Below are 25,458 nucleotides of genomic sequence, written 5' to 3'. Positions count from 1 at the left end.
CCTTCATGGATCATCTTACTGACCTGGAAAAAGTCTTTGATAGGTTGGCCCAATATCATCTCATGCTAAATCCCAAGAAGTGTGTCTTTGGGGTCACATCTGGCAAGCTTCTAGGCTTCATAGTTTCTAAACGAGGTATAGAGATTGACCCCAAAAAGGTCAAGGCTATCTTAGACATGCCTCCTCCCCAGACACTGCGACAGCTTCGCTCTCTTCAGGGAAAACTTCAATCTGTCTGGCGCTTCATCTCCCAACTTGCAGATAAGTGTACACCATTTTCACACTTGCTAAAGAAGAATGAGAACTTCAAGTGGGATCTTTTATGTCAGCGTAGCTTTGATAAACTCAAGCAGTATCTCACCAATCCCCCTATCTTGGTTCCACCAGTTCCTGTTCATCCCTTGATCTTGTATATATCAGCAACACCTACTGCTCTAGGGGCACTTCTAGCACAACATGATGATTATAGTAGAGAGAGAGCCATCTACTATATCAGTAGAACCCTAGTTGGTTATGAACTCAATTACACTCCTATGGAAAAAGCTTGTTTGGCAGTTGTTTTCTCAACTCAAAAGCTTCACCACTACATGCTAAGTCATACCATCCAACTAGTCTCCAAGATTGACCCTCTCAAGTATATGCTCTCCAGAACAGCACTTACAGGCCGTTTGGCCAAATGGGTTATGCTACTAAGTGAGTTTGACATCCAGTATGTGGACAGAAAGGCAATCAAAGGGCAAGCTATAGCAGATCACCTAGCTGATGCACCTCTAGTAGATGCATATCCTTTCCTCACAGAATTTCCAGATGAGCATATCTGCCTAATTGAAGAACAGCCCCCATGGAAGCTTTATTTTGATGGCTCATACACCTCTCATGGATCAGGGGCAGGAATATTATTAGTTACACCTCAAGGAGATTACATTCCAAAAGCCTTCAAGCTACAATTCCCTAGCACCAACAATATAGCAGAATATGAAGCTCTTGTAGCAAGATTAAAGATAGCTGCAGAATGGAATATCACTGAGTTACAAGTCTTTGGTGATTCCCAACTCATCATCAAATAAGTCTTAAATGAATATCAAACCAAAGATGAAAAGCTATTACCCTACAAAGAGCTAGTTGATCAGCTGACCCAGCATTTTACAAAGCTTCAGTTTACACAAGTGCCTCGAATGCAGAACAAGGCAGCAGATGTCATGGCCACTATCGGCTTACTCTTGGAAATTCCCCAAGAAGCTATGCAGTATGAGTTTTTAGTTGAGCAGCTCCTCACACCTGCCTATGTGAATGAGGATTCAAACTGTGTTTGTATCTTGGTTGGTCCCCAATCCCCTTGGTACCATGAAATTCACGCTTACCTTAACGATGGTATCATATCCCCTCACCTCACACGTACCCAACGCCAGAACCTCATTCGAAAATCATCCCGCTATGTTATCATAGGCAATACCCTATATCGTCGGGGTTATCACGATACTCTCTCTCGATATTTAGATGAAAATGAGGCCGCGATGGCATTAAAAGAAGTACATTCTGAACTTTGCGGTGCCCACACGAGTGGTATTTTCCTAGCACGACAAATCCTTAGAGCAGGCTACTATTGGCCTACCATTGAAGAAGACTCTTGTGACTTTGTTAGAAAGTGTCTCCCATGTCAACAGCATGCAAATCTTGTGCACGCTCCAGCACAGGATCTATAGCCTATTGCACCACCTTGGCCTTTTGCTTGTTGGGGCCCTGATCTAGTTGGAACTATCACACCTCTCTCATCTGATGGACATAAATGGATAATAACAGCCACAGACTATTTCACTAAGTAGGTGGAAGCAGTCCCCCTAGTCTCAGCTACAGGAGTTCAAGTCTCCAAGTTCATCTTGTACCACATCGTTTGCCACTTCGGCATCCCATCCACCATCTTCACTGACCACGGAGGTAACTTTGAAAATCTCAACATGGAAGAATTATGCACTTCCCTCCGCATCCATCACCGCTTTTCTAGCCCATATTTCCCACAAGGTAACGGCCAGGTAGAGGCGACTAATAAGACCCTCCTCAAAATCCTAAAGAAAGTTGTCAATGATTTCGGCCGTGATTGGCACCTTCAAATAAATCCGGCTCTATGGGCCTATCGAACTTCCTTCCGTACATCCACAGGCACAACTCCATACTCCCTAGTCGATGGTGCCGAAGCGGTATTACCTATAGAAGTTGAACTTCCCTCACTACGCATATCTTTGCGAGGGCAAATCTCAGATGAAGAATACAGAGTAGCTCAACTCACCCAGCTAGATCTCTTAGACGAGAAGAGACAACAAGCCTATGACCATCTCACAGTTTACCAAACTAGTCTCAAAAGGAATTTCAACAAGAAGGTGCTCCCACGACACTTTCAGCCAGGTGATATGGTCCTCAAAGAAAATATGAAAGTCCAAGCAGATCGAGAAAAGAAAGGCAAGTTTGAACCTACATGGCTTGGTCCCTATGTGGTTACTGCCTCCTTTGGCTCCGGAGCCTATCAATTATCTACACCAGAAGGAGAACTCTTGAATGATCCCACTAACATCATTCATCTCAAGAAGTTCTATGCTTGAAGATCTTTGGTATACCCAGCTTTTGAAAAATACAAAAAAATAGTAAAGAGAAATAAGCGTCCAATGGTGAAAACTTGGCAATTCAAGCGCCTTGGATAGGTACCTTGGTGAAAACCTGGTAATTCAGGTGCCTTGTGTGCTAAAGACTAATCCATTATCTATCACTATCCTATCCCTCACCCATCCACCCACCATCCCATAAAACACCTGCTTGTTCCCTTGGTGTTCCAATCAAATATCCAAAATCTGATGGAGCTTGTCAATACCTCCTGTATTATACCTTGTAAATCTTGTACCAAAGCTTGTATTATACCTTGTAAATCTTGTACCATACCTTGTATATATTTGAATCTTGTCCAAAGCTTGTACCATGTTCCAACTTGTAAATAATCTTGTATCCTAGCCTGTATCCTATCACATGCACACACAGAATCCCATTTTTCTTAAGCTTTTCACAAACCATCTACCTATCCACCTATCAACTATTATAGACATCCCATCCTTCACAAACATTTCCATCTCACAAAAAAAAGAAAAAAAAACATGAACAAACTTGTACATTTGTAACATATCTTGGTCTGTCAACTTGTACATCCTCTTTAGCTTAGTATCATTGTATCTATCCGGCTTTTGTGTTAGTTCATCCTTGGTCAACATCTTGCACACATCGCACACCTTGGTTAGATATTCCAATGCATCCTTTAGCTAGATCTCATGTCACCAAAGTGTTATCCTTCTTAGTTCAGCTTGCCAGACGCATCACTCATCCAGATCCATCAGCTTAGGTGCTCTCTGATAGATCCTTGCAGGATATAGCTTTCCTCATGTCTGATCTTGGTCCGTTAGTACCTCGTCCTATCCATCTCGTTGGCAAACAGTTCTCTTTTGGATTTTCGCTTTCTTTGGATTTGGGATCTTCCCTTTTGGGTCTTGAAATATCTTTTCCAAGCAATCTCCTTGTTCCCTCCTCAAGGTTGCCATGATCTTCCATATCATGGTATGCTGCGAATGGGGAAATTAGAGCGTAAGGTCTTGATTAGGTCTTTTGCTTGTTTTCTTTTTCTGCTTGTGGGTTACCTAGTGTTGTTTCCACGCTGCTTCCTCTGGGATTCATGTGTGATACTGGGGCAATCCTTGCGTGTTTGTTTCGAGTCAGTTCGTCAGTCCTCTGGACGGTTGGTGAAAAGGCCTTGATGTTCTTGGTAACCTTGGCAATTAATCAACAGTCCTATAGCAAATCTAGTGCTCAACTACATGGTGGTACTTCTCTTTGAAGTATCCCCCCGCTCAAAAAGCTTCAATGGATTCCCTTCATCTCCATTATCCCCCATCCACATCCTACATCTGTCGCTCCTACCCCAGCTTATGCATCAGTATCTCTTTGAATCACTCCTCACGCTTAGCTTTAGGGATCCACAATCCTAGTCTTAGGGATCCACCAATCAAATCAATCCACCAAGCCTCATCTTTCGAGATCCACAATCCTAGTCCTAGGGATCCCCGAAACCCATCTTCCGCCAATCTGACTCTTTGAAATCTTGTTGCATCAGCTTTATCATTCTATCATCTATCTCCCTACCATGGATTCCTTTTATAGCGCTCTGCTCCTCCTCCCCCCCCCCCCCCCAATCCTGGAAAGTCTTAAGCTTGCTTTACTGTTGTGCCCTTGATTTCCCTTCATCATTCTCCCATAGTGAGAGTTTGAGCTCATTCAGCCCCTTCTCTTTGCCAACATGTGTCTTAGCTCATCTCAATTTCTTGTAATTTTCAAGAAGTCGTCGAGCCTCATTTCTCTCCCCGCCACCTTCTTGAGGGGGCATCATCTAAGTCTAGTCTCTCCTCTTTTTATCCGAGATTGGGGCAACCTTGTTGCTAAAACATCTTCTTCGTGTCGTCTTCATTCGAACTTCTTTGAAATAGTGTTGTCTCAACACTATGTCAAAGAGGGACAAAATGTAGACACCTAAGTTTGATTACATCGTTTTAGTAATCCTATTTAGTTATCTCTAAAGGCATCATTAATTAAATTCCTATTTAATTATTCCTTTGCCATCCCCTAGCTGAGCAATTTAATTAATCATCTATAGTCCTAATTGATAAATCAAATAATCTATTATTTATCAATTAAATCCTTTTCTCCTATCTAATTCCAAAAATCCCCATTTATTAAATAAATCTATTTGATAAATGAAATCCTCAAATTCAAAAACCCCTAACCTATCTCTAATCCTCCATTTAGCCTAATCCACCCCATCCACCCATACTAACCAAGCTTAGCCACTAACTCACCCAACCTCATTAATACCATCCACTTGCACATCTCTAACATCCCTAAGCTAATCCTAAACCCAAGCCTAATCCACCCCCTAATGTTGTCACATTCCTTAAACAAGTTTAAGACTTTCCTAATCCAAACCAAAGTCTCCCCTCAAAAAACCCAACCACTAAGTCATGAGTGCTCTTACAAAACATAAAGACTCTTACAAGCCCACTCATGACTCTTACACCCATCTTCCACTCTCTTCCCTCTTCCACACTCATTCCTCTTACATCCCTCTTACATACTCAACCCCACTCATCATGCCTTTAACCAACCCTTTACCCTACCCTCTCACACTCATCCTCCTTGTGACAAGTGTCACCTTCCTATTGGTGCTAAACAAACACAATCCATGTGCTCTCCTTTGAGTGCATCCTAGCCCTCCTTAAGCCTTCATCCATCCTTGCATCTAAGCCCTCCATCCCTCTACCCCTTAGCCTATAAATTGAATCCCATCCCAAGCCATTTCATCAACAATCTTTGAGCTAAAATTACCATGCCCTTTTGAGAGCCAAAAGCCATACCCATACCCTTATAATGCAAAATTGAGAGCTCACAAAGCTACCAATTTTCCATTACCCATCTCCATTGAAGCAGCTTTTGAGCATCTTGAGCATACATCCACAGCAAAAGGACACATCTACAGAATCAAGAAAGCATGGAGTGTTTTCTCTTGTGAGGTTTGCACTTCTTGTTTGCTTTCTTTGTCTAAGCATATATGTGAATTTAGTTTTTGGTTTGTGAATGTTTACTTTATTTGTAAATGTTCTTTGCATATTAAATCTTGTTCTACAAGAACTTGTAATCTTGGCCTCACCCTAATAGGTTTCGGTCCCAAGTCTTCCCATTGAATATTAAAGATTGTCGAGCCATTCCAGCGTGGGTCCTAGCATAATATTTTTCCAAAGCATCTGAAGTCATATGCAAAGAAATTTAAGGCAGCACGTGTTCGATTTGGGCAATACTTAATGGAGTATTAACAATGTCATTTCATGATTACTTGTTATGGGAAGAAACGTGATGATTTGACAAGGTATTTAAAACAAGAACACCCACGGCACCTTTTTCGATGAATATCACACGAATGAGTAATGATGGTTTTTACTTGCAAAATTTGTCCCGCGATTCTCTATCCAAGTCATTCCTTAAATGCATGCAGTTACCCTTTCCCACCCATCTCATTTTCTCTAGAAAAATCTCAGTGCTTCTGGGTAAGAAAGGCGAATTTCAGGCTGTGTCTTTGTCAAACTGTAAGTGCATCTCCATTCCCCTTTGCATTTTGGTTGTGTTTTGCTTTGTTTTGAAAGTATTTAAAACTGGGTCCTGTAGACTTGTTGTCATAATAGTGATGATGCTTTTTCAGCCAAAAATGCCCAAATTAGAGAAGCTGCCATTACTCAGTTCCTTGCCTTAAATTCGCAATACATTTTTGGTTAATAGAAATTTATCTGAAGTTGTTGAAAGAACAAAAACTACTCAGTCAAGTCCCATTTTCTAGAGGCTAGTTGATAGTGGTTTACTAGAAGCCATCACTTTTCCTACTGTAATCCCATGCCCAGAGCTCATCCTCGAATGTGCTAACCATTATGACCCTATTTCAAGATGCATTAAGGAAACCTCGGGGGAAGTAGTTGTCAAAATTAATAGGACCAGTGTCAATTCCGCCCTCAAGATTCCTCATAAAGAACCCTATGAGCCATGGATGTTCAAAGAAGCTGAACACTTGTATGCCACAAAAAAACCCAACTATGACACCAAGATTTCTCAGTCTTGGCTCTTGAAGCCTGCAGAGGGAGGTTCTAGGTTGCCTAAACCATTGACCATCGAGCACTTCATCAAAGAGATTGCAGATACTGTATTCCTGTTGAATAGAATTAAGGGAAATGAACATGCTTTCCATTGGGAGTCTTGAATGTACTTCTTCATATAGAAGATAGTTGAAGGTGTCAAATTCATTGATTGGTCAGACCTAATGGCAGAAAACTTGCATAAGGGCTTGATAGATGTTACCAATTGTGGTCCATTTTTCTTGTCCTCTTATCTAATTTACACCCTAGCCGCATCCAAAGATTGGGACTATCTTCCACATATCCCTTGGGTAGATGACATGCCTATCTACCAATATTATAGAGATCTCCAGAAAGATATAGCATGCAAAGAGTTTAAGAAGGCCAATGATGTTTTTTTAGGGAAACTGGTTTTTGAACTACAAGGTCGAGAAAACAATAGGATGTCAAAAGAAGCCATGCAGGTTGTGCAAATTTATGTTTGTTATTTCATTCAATTTCCCAGATTTACATATATCAGAGTGGGTGGTTTTCCTGGTGAACCTTTGAAATTACCACGCTATTGTTCAGATTCTATAGTGTTGTCAAAAATGTGTAGGTAGTTTGCTTCTCTTGTTGAGTCCTTTCGAATTTCCAAAAAATCCTCTTCAATATTCTTCTCGATTGAAATTGGACATTATAGATGCCCAAGTTTGAAAGAAGCCATATTATTAGCCAAATCTTTAACCCACTTATGTCTTATATCTTTCACCTCTCAGTTAGATTTTGACTACACCAGCTTTATTAGAAACAATGTAAAAAATGCAGCTTCTCTCTTTCATTCCCCACAATTAGAGGATTTTTGGGCAAACTGTCATAATGAATTTGAAGTGAGGAAGAGGCTATGGTCACACTTGACCATTAAACAAGTCATCATGTTCAATGTGGAGTTAGATACCTATGGGCTGAAAGATGATGATTCTGAAGGTGTGCTTGATCAATTTTACATGGATCAGATTGAATGCATGCCTATCCTTGAAATCAAATTGGAGAAAAGGGAAGAAAATGATGTATATGCCCGTACCAAGGATGTAATAGTAAGAACTGCCAAATGGATAAAATCAAAAGCAGCGGCTACTCCAAGCTTTTCTGAGAAGTCTTCAAGAAGCAAGGGTAAAAGGACTACTCATAAGCAAACTAATTGAAGTGTCCCTGATTTTGTTGCAGGGCCACTTGAAGTTGAACTTGAAGCAGTTTCGGAAACACTTCAACTTCAAGTTCAAGAAGAAACTCCAAAAGGAAGGAGAGTAGCCTACTCAATAATGAAGAATGCATTAGCCGTCAAAAGTAAAAGCACCATAATAGTGGACTTGGAGACAACAAAAGACCTATCTATGGTGGATAATGTACCTAAATCCCAGAATTCTCCAATGGATACAAAAAATCAGGAAAGTAATCTCCCCTTAGTTAAATGTTCCCCTACTATTGTAAAGGATCAAACAACTCCTAAATGGCTTGAGAAATTAATGGAGAAGAAGAGAAGTATGGTCCCGATATCTATGCCTATTGACGACCTGGCCAGCAAGTGCCTTGGTAAGGCACCCAAAGTAAAAAAGGCAAGGACTGAAGCAAGAATTAATTTTGACAAAAGTTCAGGTCGATGGGCAACAGAGATAGCTACACCACCTGATGGGAGCTCTCGTGATTCTGTAGTGCCTCAATATTTCCAAATAACAAAGGTTGATTTGGGAAAAGGAAACCGTGAAGTAGAGATGAGATTCTTTGAGGTATCTAATAAGAAGATTGTGGAAAGAGTGTGAAAAGACAGGCAAGATAAGCAAGAAATGAAGGAGACAATAAAGAACATGGCGCAATACATTAACGCTATCCTACATCCTGAAGCAAAGCCAATTCGTGAGATGTCAGCCATTATTGACGTATCATCTGCAACCAATCAACAATCATTGGAGAACCTGCATAAGTGAAAAGTAGTAGCCAAAGTAGTAGGCGAATGGGTCCAAGATGTTATGCTTAACACCGTAAAACACATTGGACATTTAGATCATGCCTTAAAGGAGATATCAAACATTACCAAAAAAGTAGAAGTAAGTAATGAAGGATATGAAAAAGAGAAGAATAACTGGGCAAAAGTGGTAATATCTCTAGAAGATGTGCAAGAATTTGGCTTGTAAAAATTTCAAGCCGAATGCCCTGTAGCTGATCTTGATGAAAAAACCATGTACGTCATAAAAGATTGCATTGAATGGCGGAATGAAGCACTGGCACAAAGGGTATCTAAAATCAAAGAAGCATTACAAGAACTTAAGGTTATACATTAGATTATTTAGAATGACCTTAAGTGGTTTGTAAAACAGTTCATGGAAAAAGAAGATGACTCCGTTGCCCAATCAAACAAGATAATCAAAGAGGTCCAAGAGAAATTTCAAGAATGGTAGGACAAGAGGACACTAGCCAAGCAGGATTTCTCCAACGTGGCACACACTGAAGCTATGTTGATTATTAATCTGAAGCACTTGGAGATGCACGAGGAGAAGGCTACTGAACTGAAGAAGATAAAGGAAATTTGGAAGCAACATCTCACCTACATTGGTCTTCCACATCAATCCGTTATTTCTGCCTTTTCAACTACCTACGAAATGTGGAAGATGGCGAGAGGTGCGGTTGGTGGAGACAGTGCAACCTGATCAAGAATCGCTTAGCTACAGTTTCTTTGCCATTTTGTTTTCTTGCATTTTCAGTTATCAGTTATTTTCAAAAGAAAATTAACTCCTAGCGGGGTGATTTGGCTTGAGTCCAGCCCCATGCCTATAAATGTAATAATTGGTATTGTTTAGGGGGTTTGAATTTCTCCAGTAGACTGGTATACATAACTACTTTTGTTTATGGTTTTATTTCCAATTTAGAAGTAACATTTTAGAACTTCGGTAGACACAAGAAACTCTATAGTTTGATTTTGGGTTGAAAGCTTTGTAAGTGGATACTATTATCTGCTTATTTTTTTGGTATTTCTATAGATACTATTTAAGCTTTTAGCTATACCTGTTATTGATTTTGAAATTGTGAACTTTGAATTTGGAAATTCTATGGGAAATTGGTTCATGAAACTTGCCTGCTCGATAATTTAATTTTTAGCTATGTGGATCATTTTGATAATTAAAATCGAGTGGTTCTTTTGCATTAAAGTTTGTTTCATATTGATGAGATAAAATAAGTTGTTTCAACAGCTCCAGCAGATTACATTCTTGGAAAGTTATTCTGTTGAGTTTTTTTTGGTTAAAACTTTCAATGCAATAAAGGTAGCTGCACCTGTTTCAATTAAAGAAATTTTAAGCAGAGAATTCCTAAGTTCTTCAAATAGGAATTCATTTGTTAGTTTAGATTCATTTCTCTATTTTGATATATGAACATTCATGGGAAAAACTGTTCACTAATAGTTTTTGGCGACTCCACTGGGGATTGATAAAATGGTGTTACTGTATCATGAAGTTTTCCCAGCACTTCAACCAGGCTTAGGGTTTGATAACACACAAGAAGATATCATTTTCGACTTAAGTGCACTAGCCTGGAAACTCAGAACAAGCCTAGAGCAATTTACACAAGTTAATCAAGTGCTTGAAAGGGAAGAAGAAAGGGCCGAACTCATTAGGGGCATACCTATTGCTAATGAAGAAGCAATAGTGGATAGACTAGTCCCAAGGCCATTCTGAGTATTGCATATTAATCTATATAGTGATAAGCTGGCTAGCAAAAGGTATACTCGAAGTGAAGAAAGGAAGGGATTTATTGATGAGTCTTATGAGTCTTATGAGTTTGTAAAAAGCCTCAATTTTGCCCCTAATCTCTCCCAAAGGCAAAAGAAGTCTGTCAAGAGTAAAAGTAGGCCAACTTCTCCTAGGAAATTTACCCCTATAGCTGTAAAACTTCGAGCCTTAATTCTACCAAGGACATTACTACCTTCTCATTTAAACATCCAGCCTTTGAACCTCATTTTCCCTACGATGGCTGCTAATCCTTGGGCCGCACAAGTTGGCCCCTTGGCTCTTGGAGGTAATCTACATCCACTTCCTAAAGGTGCGAAAGATGTATTGCCTAAATTTTATGGTGATGGAAAAAAATCAATTGATGAGCACCTTAATGCCTTTAATACCTCATGTGTTGTCCTTGTTGTGGCTCATGAAGATGTAGCTGTGAGATTATTTGTGTAGACTCTGATTGATGATGCGGTAGACTGGTTTCATCATCTACCTCAACGTTCTATTACTGATTGGAATCATATGTGTACTACTTTCAAAGATAGATTTAAATCCTCTAAAGATGAACATAACATGCTACTTCAGCTAACTCAATTGAAAAAGGAGGTGCATGAACCCATGAGAGATTTTGTAGCAAGATTCAATAAGATAATTCATAAAATTCCTGCTACCAAGAGACCCAATGATGAAAATCGTAAAGGATTCTTTGTTAACGCAATGCCTTCGGACATCAATTTTTATTTGAGGAGAAACAGAGTAGCAGACGTTGAGGCAACTCAAAGATTAGTCGTTGAACTAGAAGATGATCTTTTAGCTTCAAGAAAATGGAAGAAAGAAATGCAAGGTTCTAAAACTCAATCACCTTCCTCAAAAAAGTCAGACCCATTAGTTCAAAAGTTAATCAATGATGTGATGACTCTCAAGAAACAACTTCCTAAAATGAACACCCCATACCAAGATATCTCAAGAAAATATCCAGGCCAAAGTAGTTTTCAGGGAAAACAACTTACTTTACCCTCAAGTCAACAAAGATTACAGATTGAAGCTCCACCTAGCAAAAATAACATGTGTGTTTTTCATCTTACAAATGATCACGAGGGAACTTCTTGTCCTAAAAATATTAGATATTAGCAGCTTGAAGCAAAAAAAGTGGCTTCCACCAATGTAATAATAGAAGAAGAATCTTCTGAGGAACCTGGCGACTCTGTAAATTATTACCTTGAGTATGAATCTAATTCTGACAGAGCTAATGACATCTTATTAACCTTAGAAGAAGCTTCTTGTTCAGTCTTAACCCGAGGGCAAAGGACTGGAGTAGCTGAAACTCATGATAAGAACAAATCAAATCCAACACTGGCCAAGGATCAAAGGGAGAAAAGAGAAAGTGAAAGTAAGTCATCACCTGTTGTAACTATTGTTCCTCAAATCCTTAGGAAGGTTGCTGATTTAGATTCCACATTTGAAATTGTTGAGTTTTGTAAGACATTCAGGATACAAATTTCTCCTGCAAAATATCTAAGAATGAATCTAGGTGAACTTAATAAACTGATTGAATATGTCAATCAGTCCCCTCCTGAAAAAGAAGCCAAACAGATCCATGAAGTTAAATTATCAGAAGGCAATGAAATAGTTGCTCAACAAAAGAAGGAATCCTCAAAAGGAAAGAAAATAGAAACACAAAAATCTCATAGTCAGGAAGAGATAGTTCAACCAGACCCAATCATTCCTAAACCATACAAGCCTGATCCGTTTTATGTTTCTCTCTTTCTACATGGCTTTAAGTTGAGTAATTGCATCCTAGATTCAGGGGCTTTTGATAATATAATTCCAGTAGCAGTAGCAAAAGCTCTAGATCTTCCTTTAACCAAAACATTTGGCAAATGTTATTCCATGGATTCAAAACAAGTACCATTGGTGGGTCAAATTAAAGATGCCCAAGTGGCATTAGCTGCTTACCCAGAGAAAAGGATTAAACTCACCATTCTAGTAGCGGATATCCCCACAAGCTATGGCATGCTTCTTAGTCGAACTTTTTGTCAAGACCTAGGAGGGGAAGTTAAGATGGATTGGTCTCAAGCTGTGGTACCTATTGGGAAAGAGAAAGTAACCCTATTACCTGAAGCAAAATCCAAATATACAATCTTCCCATCTGATGACCCCAAATCTCAAATCCTTTATCAAGAGATAGATTTTGCTAACTATTTAATTCTGTCTGAAGATGAGAAAATAGGTGAGAAGCCATTGGGCAAAGATCTGCTATGGACTCTCGAGTTTGATGGAAGTTGTTGTTCGAATGGATCTAGAGCTGGTATAGTTCTCATATCCCCTGATGATTAGAAATTCCCTTTTTCTTATGAGCTTGCCTTTGAAAATACTAACAATACAGCTAAGTATAAAGCCCTACTTCTAGGCATAGAGGAAGACAAAAGAATGAACATCAAGCTATTAAAGGTGAGAGGGGATGCTGAGTTGATAGTGAAACAAGTTAAAGGCATATTTTCATTCAAAAACCCAAGGATCAAGCATTATAGAAATCGAGTATGGGACGAAATCGAAGATTTGGATGCTTTTGGAATTGAAGCAATTCCCCACGAGCTAAATGATAGAGTAGACTCTTTAGCAGTATCAGCTTCTTTGTTGATCCCCCACCTTGATTTTATGAACAAGAAGTATTCAGTGGAAATCATTCACAAACCAAGTGTCCCTGATAATAACAATTCTTGGCAAGTATTTAAAGATGATGCTCATATTAATGCTTTCTTGCAGAATGTTGAGAAGTTCTCTATGAACTATTTTGAAGGTTCAGATGTGGAATGCAGAGAGTTTTTTCCTGATCCACCTGATGAAGGTGATGTGTTACAATTAAAAGGGAATGTTATACCTAAAGGCTTAGTCGAATTTGAAAAGCTTTTTGGTAGGAAAGATACCTTCCTAGCTCAGGATTTAACACCTAGAGAAGATCCAAATGCTGATTATGAAAAGGTGAATCTAGGTGATAATCATAACCCCAAAATCATTAATCTGGGAACCTGTTGTGATGAAGGTGAGAAAGCTAGATTCATAAAGCTCCTATCAGAATATATAGATATATTTGCTTGGTCTTATGATGATTTGAAAACTTTTAGAAATCATAAATACAAGCACCATATTACTCTGAAACCAGGAACTTCCCCTTTTAGGCAAAAATTGAGAACATATAATCCAAAGGTTTCTGATGCAATATTTAGAGAAATAGACAAGATGCTTAAATCTTGAATTATTTTCCTAATCCACCATTCCACGTGGGTGGCAAACATAGTGCCAGTCAGAAAGGAAAATGGAGAAATAAGGATTTGTGTTGATTTCAGAAACCTTAATCAAGCCAGTTTGAAAGATAACTTCACTTTACCAATGATGGATCAAATCCTTCAAATAGTTGCTAGTTCAGAAATGATGTCTTTCTTAGATGGCTTCTCAGGTTATAATCAGATAGAAGTTGTAGAAGAAGATCAACACAAAATAGTGTTTACAATGCCATGGGGATCCTTTGCTTACAAAAGAATTCCTTTTGTCTTAATAAATGCTGGTGCCACTTTCCAATGAGCTATGAGTTTAACCTTTGGTAATTTATTGGATAGATGTATCATAGTATATCTTGATGATATGACAGTGTTTTCTAGGAGATGGAAGAAACACTTGAAAGACTTGAGGAAAGTGCTCTAGAAATGCAGAGATCATGGAATCTCATTAAATCCCAAGAAATCAATTTTTGTTGTGACTGAAGGGAAGTTACTTGGACACATGGTCTCAAAAGAAGGAATCAAAATTGACCCAGAGAGAGTGAAATCCATTCAACAGTTATGCCTCCCTGTCAAGAGAAATGGTGTAAAATCCTTCTTCAGACAGATCAATTTTATAAGAAAATTCGTGTCAAATTTTGCGAAAGTTGTCAAACCTATGGCTAAGTTACTTAGTGAGAAGAAAAATTTCAAATGGAGATGAACTTCCCCTGTCCTTCAATGAACATGATCTCAAGATGTACCATTTTTGAGCCTTTTCCTCATCTCATTGTAAATACTACCCTTTTTTGGCTTTTCTTTCCTTCCTTTTTTCGTTCTGTGTGTTGAGTCATCGTCTTTTGAGTTAGTCTGCGGTCTTTAGTCACTGGGTTCATTCATGATCCTTTTAGTCCCATTCCCCAACAAAAGCCAAGTGTTAGAGCTTGTAATCTGGGCCTCACTCTAACAGGTTTCATTCCCAAGTCTTCCCATTGAAGTTGAACTTGAAGTAGTAATTTACTTCAAGTTCAGGTTCAAAGTCTTGTTGGTCTGCCAATGGATAAGCGCACTAGTTCTGTCGAGTCGACCTTTGTAAACTTGAAGTACAAGTTGATGTTGAAGCCTGATCTCTCAAAAGTTCAACTTCAATTTTAGTGTTGTTTTTGTCCTCTAACGATTTTTTTATGTAGATTAAAGATTGCTGAGCCATTCTAAGGTGGGTCCCAGCATAATATTTTCCCAAAGCATCTGAAGTCATATGCAAAGAAATTTAAGGTAGAACATGTTTGGTTTGGGCAATACTTAATGGATTATTAACAATGTCATTTTATGATTACTTGTTATGGGAAGATACGTGCGAATTTGACAGGGTATTTAAAACAAGAACACCCGCGGCGTCTTTTTCGATGAATATCACACGAATGAGTAATGATGGTTTTTACTTGCAAAATTTGTCCCGTGATTCTCTATCCAAGTCATTCCTTAAATGCATGCAGTTAGCCTTTCGCACCCATCTCATTTTCTCCAGTTGTGCTTTGCTTCATTTTGAAAGTATTTAAAACCTAGTCCTCTAGACTTGTTGTCATAACAATCATGACACTTTTTCAGCCAAAAATGCCCAAATTAGAGAAGCCTCCATTACTCAATTCCTTTCCTAAAATTTGCAATATGTTTTTGGTTAATAGAAATTTATCTAAAGTTTTTGAAAGAACCAAAACTACTCAGTCAAGTCCCATTTGTCAGAGGCTAGTTGATAGTGGTTTACTAGGAGCTGCCACTTTTCCCACTGCAATCCCATGCCCAGAGCTCATCCTCGAATGTGCTCACCATTATGACCCTGTTTCAAGATGCATTAAGAAAACCTCAGGGGAAGTAGTTGTCAAAATTAACAGGACCAGTGTCAATTCCGCCCTCAAGATTCCTCATAAAGAACCCTATGAGCCATGGATGTTCGAAGAAGTTGAACACCTGTATGTTGCCAACAAAACCAACTACAACACAAAGATTGCTTAGTCCTGGCTCTTGAAGCCTGCAGAGGGAGGTTCTAGGTTGCCTAAACCATTGACCATCGAGCACTTCATCAAGGAGATTGTAGATATTGTATTCTTGTTGAATAGAATTAAGAGAAATGAACATGCTTTCCATTGGGAGTCTTGGATGTACTTCTTCATATAGAAGATAGTTGAAGGTGTCAAATTCATCGATTGGTTAGACCTAATGGCGGAAAACTTGCATAAGGGCTTAATAGATGTTACCAAATGTGGTCCATTTTTCTTGTCCTCTTATCTGATTTACACCCTAGCTACATCCAAAGATTGGGACTATATTCTATATATGCCTTGGGTAGATGACATGCCTATCTACAAATATTATAGAGATCTCCAGGAAGATATAGCATGCAAAGAGTTTAAGAAGGTCAATGACATTTTTTTAGGGAAACTAGTTTTTGAACTACAAGGTCGAGAAAATGATAGGATGTCAAAAGAAGCCATGCAAGTTGTGAAAATTTGTGGTTGTTATTTCATTTGATTTCCCAGATTTACATATATCATAGTGGGTGGTTTTCCTAGTGAACCTTTGAAATTACCATGCTATTGTTCAGATTCTATAGTATTGTCAGAAATGTGTAGGGAGTTTGCTTCTCTTGTTGAGTCCTTTCAAATTTCCAAAAAATCCTCTTTAGTATTCTTCTCGATTAAAATTGGACATTATAGATGCCCCAGTTTGAAAGAAGCCATATTATCAGCCAAATCTTTAACTCGCTTATGTCTTAAATCTTCCACCTCTCAGTTAGATTTTGACTACACCAGCTTTATTAGAAACAATGTCAAAAATGCAGCTTCTCTTTTTCATTCCCCGCAATTAGAGGATTTTTGGGCAAACTGTCATAATGAATTTGAAGTGAGGAAGAGGCTATGGTCACGCTTGACCATTAAATAAGTCATCATGTTCAATGTGGAGTTAGATACCTATGGGCTGAAAGATGATGATTCTAAAGGTGTGCTTGATCAATTTTACATGGATCAGATTGAATGCATGCCTATCCCTGAAATCGATTGGGAGAAAAGGGAAGAAAATGATGTATATGCCCGTACCAAGGATGTAATAGTAAGAACTGCCAAATGGATAAAATCAAAAGCAGCGGCTACTCCAAGCTTTTTTGAGAAGTCTTCAAAAAACAAGGGTAAAAGGACTGCTCATAAGCAAAGTAATCGAAGTGTCCCTAATTCTGTTGCAGGTCCACTTGAAGTTGAACTTGAAGCAGCTTCGAAAACACTTCAACTTCAAGTTCAAGAAGAAACTCCAAAAGGATGGAGAGTAACCTGCTCAGGCACAAAGAAGCTTGCATTAGCCATCAAAAGTAAAAGCACCATAACAGTGGACTTGGAGACAGCAGAAGACCTATCTATGGTGGATAATGTACCTGAATCCCAGAATTCTCCAATGGATATCGAAAATCAAGAAAGTAATCTCCCCTTAGTTAAATGTTTCCCTGTTGTCGTAAAGGATCAAACAACTCCTAAATGGTTGGAGAAATCAATGGAGAAGAAGACAAGTATGGTCCCAATATCTATGCCTATTGACAACCTAGTTAGTAGGTGCCTTGGTAAGGCACCCAAAGTAAAAAAAGCAAGGACTGAAGCAAGAATTAATTTTGACAAAAGTTCAGGTTGATGGGTAGCAGAGATAGCTACACCACCTGATGGGAGCTCTCATGATTCTGTAGTGCCTCAAGATTTACAAATAACAAAGGTTGATTTGAGAAAAGGAAACCATGAAGTAGATATGAGATTCTTTGAGGTATCCAATAAGAAGATTGCAGAAAGAGTGTGGAAAGACGGGCAAAATAAGTAAGAAATGAAGGAGACAATAAAGAACATGGTGCAGTACATTAACGCTATCCTGCATCCTGAAGCAAAGCCAATCCGTGAGATGTTAGCCATTATTGATGTATCGTCTGCAACCAATCAACAATCATTGGAGAATCTGCATAAGTGCAAAGCAGTAGCCAAAGTAGCAGGCAAATGTGTCCAAGATGTTCTGCTTAACACCGTAAAACACATTGGACATTTAGATCATGCCTCAAAGGAGATATCAAACATTACCAAAAAAGTAGAAGTAAGTAATGAAGGATATGAAAAAGAGAAGAATAATTGGGCAAAAGTGGTAATATCGCTAGAAGATGTGCAAGAATTTGGCTTGCAAAAATTTCAAGCCGAATGCCTTGTAGCCAGTCTTGATGAAAAAACCTTGTACATCATAAAAGATTGCATTGAATGGCAGAATGAAGCACTGGCACAAGGGGTATCTGAAATCAAAGAAGCATTACAAGAACTTAAGGTTATACATCAAATTATTCAAAATGACCTTAAGTGGTTTGTAAAATAGTTCATGGAAAAAGAAGATGACTCCATTGCCCAATCAGATGAGATAATCAAAGAGGTCCAAAAGAAATTTCAAGAATGGTAGGACAAGAGGACACCAGCCAAGCAAGATTTCTCCAATGTGGTGCACATTGAAGCTATGTTGATTATCAATCTGAAGCACTTGGAGATGCTCGAGGAGAAGGCTGGTGAACTTAAGAAGATAAAGGAAATTTGGAAGCAACGTCTCGCCTACATTGGTCTCCCACATCAATCCATTATTTCCACCTTTTCAACTACCTATGAAACGTGGAAGATGGTGAGAGGTGTGGTTGGTGGAGACAATGCAACCTGATCAAGAATCGCTTAGCTACAATTTCTTTGCCATTTTTTTTTCTGGCATTTTCAGTTATCAGTTATTTTCAAAAGACAATTAACTCCTGGCGGGGTAATTTTGGCTTGAGTCCAGCCCCATGCCTATAAATATAATAATTGGTATTGTTTAGGGGGTTCAAATTTCTCCAGTAGATCAGTAGACAGAACTACTTTTGTTTATGGTTTTATTTCCAGTTTAGAAGTAACATTTCAGAACTTCGGCGGACACAAGAAACTCTATAGTTTGATTTTGGGTTGAAAGCTTTGTAAGTGGATACTATTATCTGCTTATTTTTTTGGTATTTCTATAGATACTATTTAAGATTTTAGCTATACCTGTTATTGATTTTGAAATTGTGAACTCTGAATTTGGAAATTCTGTGGGAAATTGGTTCATGAAACTTGCCTGCTCGATAATTTAATTTTCAGCTATGTGGATCATTTTGATAATTAAAATCGAGTGGTTCTTTTGCATTAAAGTTTGTTTCATATTGATGAGATAAAATAAGTTGTTTCAACACCTCTAGTAGATTACATTCTTGGAAAGTTATTATGTTGAGTTTTTTTTGGTTAAAACTTTCAATGCAATAAAGGTAGCTGCACCTGTTTCAATTGAAGAAATTTTAAGCAAAGAATTCCTAAGTTCTTCGAATAGGAATTCATTTGTTAGTTTACATTCATTTTTCCATTTTGATATATCAACATTCATGGGAAAAACTGTTCACTAACAGTATATTAGCAACATTTAGTGTGTAAGCAGGATATTGTTGAGCATCAGCACTATACATGGATTGTTGTGGTTGTTGGCTATTTGGGTTTGGTTGAGGTTGTGTTGGTAATTGTGTTTTCTTTTAACTTCTAGTATTTGCAGGTGGTGGCATTAAAGTAGGTTGCTGAACTGGAGGTGGTAATTGTGGAGCACCAATATTTTGGTTAGGCCATTGTTGAGATCCCCTCCATTGGTTTTTAGACTGTCAAGTCCCTTGGGGTGGTTGCCATTGGTTTTGTTGGTTGTGCCAGTAGTTCTATTGGTTCTTCCATTAGTTACTCTATTAGTTAGGCCAAGGTGGTTGGGAATTTTGAGGCCATTGGGATTGTTGTTGATTGTTTTGCCCAGCATTGTTCCAATTGGGTTGATTTTGTGGAGGACCCTAGGGATTACAGTTTTCCCATTGATTACCATATGAATTTTAATTTTGTAAGGGGTCCTAAGGCATACGTTGACATTGGGCCCATGGTTTTTGTTGAGCAAAAAAGAATACTTGCTCATCATCTCCATCTATCTTTATGTACTTAGTTGGAAGATGATGGTTCTCCATGCTTGCGACTAGTTTACATTGGCAATCTTTCTTTTGCTTCTAGCAATGAGGGTAGTATTCAGCTAGTTGTAACTCAATTTTAGCTTGCTTCTTCTTTGCAGTCATTGTGTCTAGATGTGTAGCAATATCATTAATGATATCTTGTTTGAAATTTGACAATAGGTTAGATATCTCAAGGTTCAAAATGCCTTGAGTGATTCCTTTGGTGACTGTAGAATGAGGTCCTCAACCTTTCTTCATGGTTGACCTTGAATACTTCTAATAGATCTTCTTGAGATCATCCTAGGAAGGTTGATATATGTCACCACCAACCATCAGGTCCAATGCTTCTAAATAGTCATCATTCACACCTCTTAGAAAAACCAGCTTTTGTGAATCTTTGGACAACGTGTGCTGACAGTTCTTCTGCGGTGTATATGAGAAACATGAAACATAACATTCTAGTATTTCTTCCTCCTATGATATCCTAAAGATATCATCCCCTCTTGAACTAGATGCTTTGCAATATTCTTTATATTTATCTAGAAACAGAGCTTGCATCTCATCCCAACTTCCTATTGCATTGGCTCCTAAGCCCATGAACTAGTGTAGAGCTAATTCTTTAAATGTTGCTAGAAACAATTTAATCTTATGGGCATCAGTGTTGTAGTCAAAACTATGACAAAGGATATCAAATTCAAAGAAGAAAGTATCAGGGTCTTTAGTTGCAATGCCATAGAACTTTGGAAGAGCAGTGGGAGGTATGTTCTTAAGATTAGCATTGGTTACAAGACTTGGAAGAGGAAATGGAAAAATAGGTTGTGCCATGACTAGGGATATTAGATTATGAGGTTATTTCTAAAAAGGGACATTAGGTACTAGATGATTAACAACTGGTGGATTTAGAGCAGTGTTATCAAAAAAACTAGCCAAGACTTCAGTGAAGGGTTGAAGACCGCTTATCTCTACTGGTTCAACTCTTGATGATGATGTTGTGGGAAAAATAGGGCTTGAGTCTTCAAAATGTAACTCAACTTCTTCTTCTTCAATTTATTTGTTCAAATTAATAGACTCCCATGGAAGAAATCTACCATATTCATCTCGTCATCTTCCTCTTCAATGCATGCAATTAAACTTTCCACACTGGTGAAATTAACTTCAAACTGGAGATTTCTAAAAACAATTTATTGAAGAACTATGACTCAAAAATTCTTCTAGCTTGACACCATCCCCGAAAATGGTGCCAAAAATGATCCTCCTCATAATATGTTTATCATAGCCATGCTCTAGGTCATGCTTAGGAATAATATATTCAAACTAAAGACTATTTTTCTACTATGAGGTGCATTTAATCTTGTAAACCCAGGGACATATACTTGAAATGGTCAGCATAGTATGTGCACTAGGTCTCTTAATGAGTCACCAAGCTTATGCTATAGGAAAGTAAAATGCAAGAAAAAGAACTTACACTATTGCTATAGGAAATTGACGCACTTAACTCTATGAATACTGCAAGTACAATGAAAGAATAACAAACATTCCAACTTGGTCCATCCATAATAACTGTTCTCACATATGTTGCAGGAACATTCACAAAGTGTGATGCTATAGGAAGGAACTTACAACTTCTAATTATGAAACTAAGAATGCTTGGAAATAAATCTATTCTATCCTAATCTAATCCACCTTCCAAGTGGGCCCCCTTGGTCGTCTTCACTAAACTACTAACACAAGATATAAGCCAAAAACTATTTCATTAGATTTCAAAAATTCATTACATAACATAGAACTGTAAAAACACAACTCTAAAAGTTAACAGTCTATTCTCTTAAACTATTTCTTCTAACTAGTTCAAAAACTTAACACACTTGGGTCAATTCCTATACATATAGGAAATCAACATTTATTCCATAACAGAAAAGTAAATGACCTAGCTTTAAATCTGCAAGAGAGAAAATAGGAGGATAACAACTGAAGGAAGGAAGAGAGAATAATGGCTAAAGGCAGGAATAATAAAGTTTTAACATCCACTCGCCAAAGAATAAATGCAAAGAAGGTAATAAGTCTTCATAGCTCCTTATTTATTGTCATTTCTTCTGAAACCGTTGCAACTTTCATCGGTCGTGGCTGCTCCTTAGCATTCTCTTCTCCTTGAATGTTGTTGGCACTTAACTTTTAAATTCCTCCAATCATCTTACAGTCTTCATTAATAGGTTAGTTTCAATACAAAGACATGTTTGCAAATAAACATTTATCAAATTAAATTCAAATATAAGAACACACATTTTGATAACTATATGAAATACTACATACTATATATAATATTAGCAAAAGATGGCATAGTTCCTACCCATAGGTTTATCATTGGTTTGGTAAACATAGGTCCACAAATGTTTTGACAAAGATAAAATAGAGTATCAATGAAGTATCTTAAAACTATCATAAAATAAAGGCAAATTTTGTTCTCATCATTGATCTTGGACTATTGACAAGTTAACCAATCACAAAATATCTCAAAAGATGGCATCTGATGTTTGTTACCCAAGTCATCCATAGTGGAGTAGAATGTGGAAGAGAAGATTTGATACTATCCCCTCAACTTTAAGAGTATCAAAAAGATACACTCATTATTTGTCTTGGTTTTCCCACATCCTTACAAAAGTGTACGCAAAGATTTGAACTTCATCAAGAAGTCCTCAATGGTGGGAAAGTTGTTAGGTGTCAAAGAAGTCAACTCTACATCAAGTTGCAATGCCTAGAATTCATTCACTGTACCAAACAAAGATTGGAATTTCATCCAAATAGCCTATGGAGTGGTCAAACCGTCTAAGTGAAATAGAAGACTATCTTAGATGTTCAGTGCAATCAATCCCATGGCCTCATCCATTTTATTCATGTGCTAAAGAACCTCAAAAAGGCATGTTAGACCAGGTTGGTTCTCATCCAAACATGACTATAAGCCTCTTGACAAGAGAGACGTAGTCATTTGTTCCTTCTAGGTGTGATAGTTGTGTGGCGTGAGCCTAGTCATAGACGGATTCGACATTGAGAGAAGAAGACAAAAGCAAAAGGGTCTTATTCTAAAGTAAATTATAGAAAAGAAAATAACCCCCCCCCCCCTTCTCAAATACCAATGAAAACAACTATAGAAAGCACAAAAACTAAGAAAAGAACCTGGATTCTAGATGTAGAGAGGGAGGAAACTGAAGCCTCTACTTCAACATCAAAAATAGGAGCTTAATATTACTCCAAATTGATTCTAGATCTCTGTAGTTATTTTTTTTGAATTTCCACCATTGCACCTCAAAAAAAAAAAAAAAAAAGCCCAAAAAATGTCAGATCTTTGATGTCAAACCCTCTTTCTCCTTTTTCTCCAAATATTGAAAAAATGCTCTTCCTCCTAATTGAAGAAAAAATCACAAACAAACTAGAGTTTGTGTCTTTGAATTGCAGCTTCAAAAATTCTTCAGCTAAGAAGCAAAAGGGAGGCTTTGATACCATGTAGAAGTTGATGAAAGCCAACTTCATAGTTCACCAAGATCACCTACATGCAAATAGCTTGCTAGAGAGAAACTGAAGAAGAAGAAACAAGAGCTTGGAGCAATTCAACAAAGTGAGAAAAGATATTTCACAATAAGAAAATGAAATTTCTATGTGAAAATTATATGAATTTACAATGAGTGAGACCAAATATAAAGGCCTCAAGGAAGATTATAGAACAAGCCAGAAAGTGCTAGAAGAGAAGGTTGACAACTAAGCATACGTCCACAAAAGGTGGAATATCCTCGATCAAGGTGAGGAGATAAGTATGACTTAGATAGGAACAAAATCTCATGTTGTCAACAACTCATCAACTACAACTCATAAATAAATGCATTGGCCTAAGTAAACTTAAGTAAAAGAATAAATAATTAATAAATAATTTTTTACTCTAACACATATAACCCAAACATTCTCCAACTATCATCAATAAGAATTCTCCTCTTGGTAGAAAACCCCACAAATAATCTCTCTTCTGGAAGGCAATGCTTTCCCCATAATAGGCTAGCAAGCCATATTTCATCTCTAGCAACATCATTCAAAATCTAATAGCCAATATTGATAGAGTAGCACCCACTTTTTACACCATGTCGGATTAGTTTATCTTCATTCCTAGTCCTCAAAAAATTTCTATTTGCAAAAATTTCAAGAATCATTTCCTTTTGGTGATTCTCCAAAACAACATTCTCAAGGCTTTTCCATATTCAACTCTCCCCAAACTATATTTCAACTCTTTCGATGTAATCAAACCTTTAAACCTCATTTTTATTCCAAAACTACTCTAGCCTCTCTTAGAGTTTGGTTCAATTCTAAAATTGGATTCCCACCCCATAAATTTTCTTGCTCACTATTTCCAACCTGCTAGGTTAAGTGATTGGTGATGAGAGATTTGCAATCCAATATAAAATTCCAAATTGAAGAACCTCTGGGAGGATCCCTGATAGTAAGAGCTTGAGTATCCACCTAGGAGTCAAGATACTTCACTCGAAGAGATTTAACGCACAACAACTCTAGATTTGCATACATCATCCACACAAGCTTATCTCCTAATGATTCATTCATTATCCTCTATTTTCTCAAACCAATGCCTCCATGAACTTTTGGGTGACATATTTGATCCCATTCAAGTATGGGTAATTTTTCCACTTCACTAACCCCATTCCAAAAGAATTTTCCCATTTTGTTCTCATTAGAGTTTTAGATTTTTTTGGGGGATCTTGAGGTAACTCATAGAAAAAATAGGGATGGTTGAGATCACCAATTTCAATAGCATAATTCTCCATGTCGATGTGAGTCATTTTCTCTTCCACCCTTCTATCTTTCTAATGCAATTATTAGCCAAGCTCTTCCACTTATTTTCTCTACAATCCCCTTGAAATAATGGGATTCCCAAGTATTTTCTTGGTAGCTCACTAATTCTCATGCCCAAAGTTAGACCTATTTCCCTCTATATTTTTTTGGGTGTATAGAAGTATATCTTAAACTTCCACCAATTTATGGATTGACCTAAAATATTATTTTATTCATCTAGAAGACCCTTCATCACCCATGAATCTCTAATTAGAAATTCACCAATCAGATAGTTTTTATTAGTGAACTACATGTGGTTAAGGGGATCAACACCATTAGCAATATGAATACTTTTATATTTACCTTTCCTTGCCTTTGGAAATTAACCTTCCTATAACCCCAACCATAGTAATAAATAAGAACATTGAGAGTGGATCACCTTGTCTTAATCCTCTAGTGGACTCAAAAAAACCTTGAGGATGTGTGTTAACTAAAATAAAGAACTGAGGAGTGGAGATGCAGTTGTTGATCCAATTTGTCCATTCTTGACAAAAGCCAAATTTCTCAAGAACTCATAGTAACAATTTTCTATTAACTACATCACAAGCCTTCTTAATATATAGTTTGACCATCATCTTGGACAGCTTTGTAGACTTCACAATATGTATTGCCTCATGAGCTAAAATCACTCCCTTATATATAGACTTCATAGGAACTGATTTTCACATATCCTAGCCTCTATGACTTTAGAATGAAAAGTTGTCACAATTCCATATTTTCAATTGCTCCTTAAGATGTTATAGCTTCTTTAAAATTGTGAATAATTTATTTCCTTTCTTAATAGGAGATATTTTCTACTAGACACTCACTACCTCATGTAA

Source organism: Cupressus sempervirens, chromosome 8 (genome assembly GCF_028749045.1).
Source record: "Cupressus sempervirens isolate cs-2001-9-10 chromosome 8, ASM2874904v1, whole genome shotgun sequence".
In the NCBI taxonomy this organism is placed as follows: domain Eukaryota; kingdom Viridiplantae; phylum Streptophyta; class Pinopsida; order Cupressales; family Cupressaceae; genus Cupressus; species Cupressus sempervirens.
The sequence above is the reverse complement of the archived record's forward strand: the minus strand, read 5'-3'. Positions refer to the sequence as shown.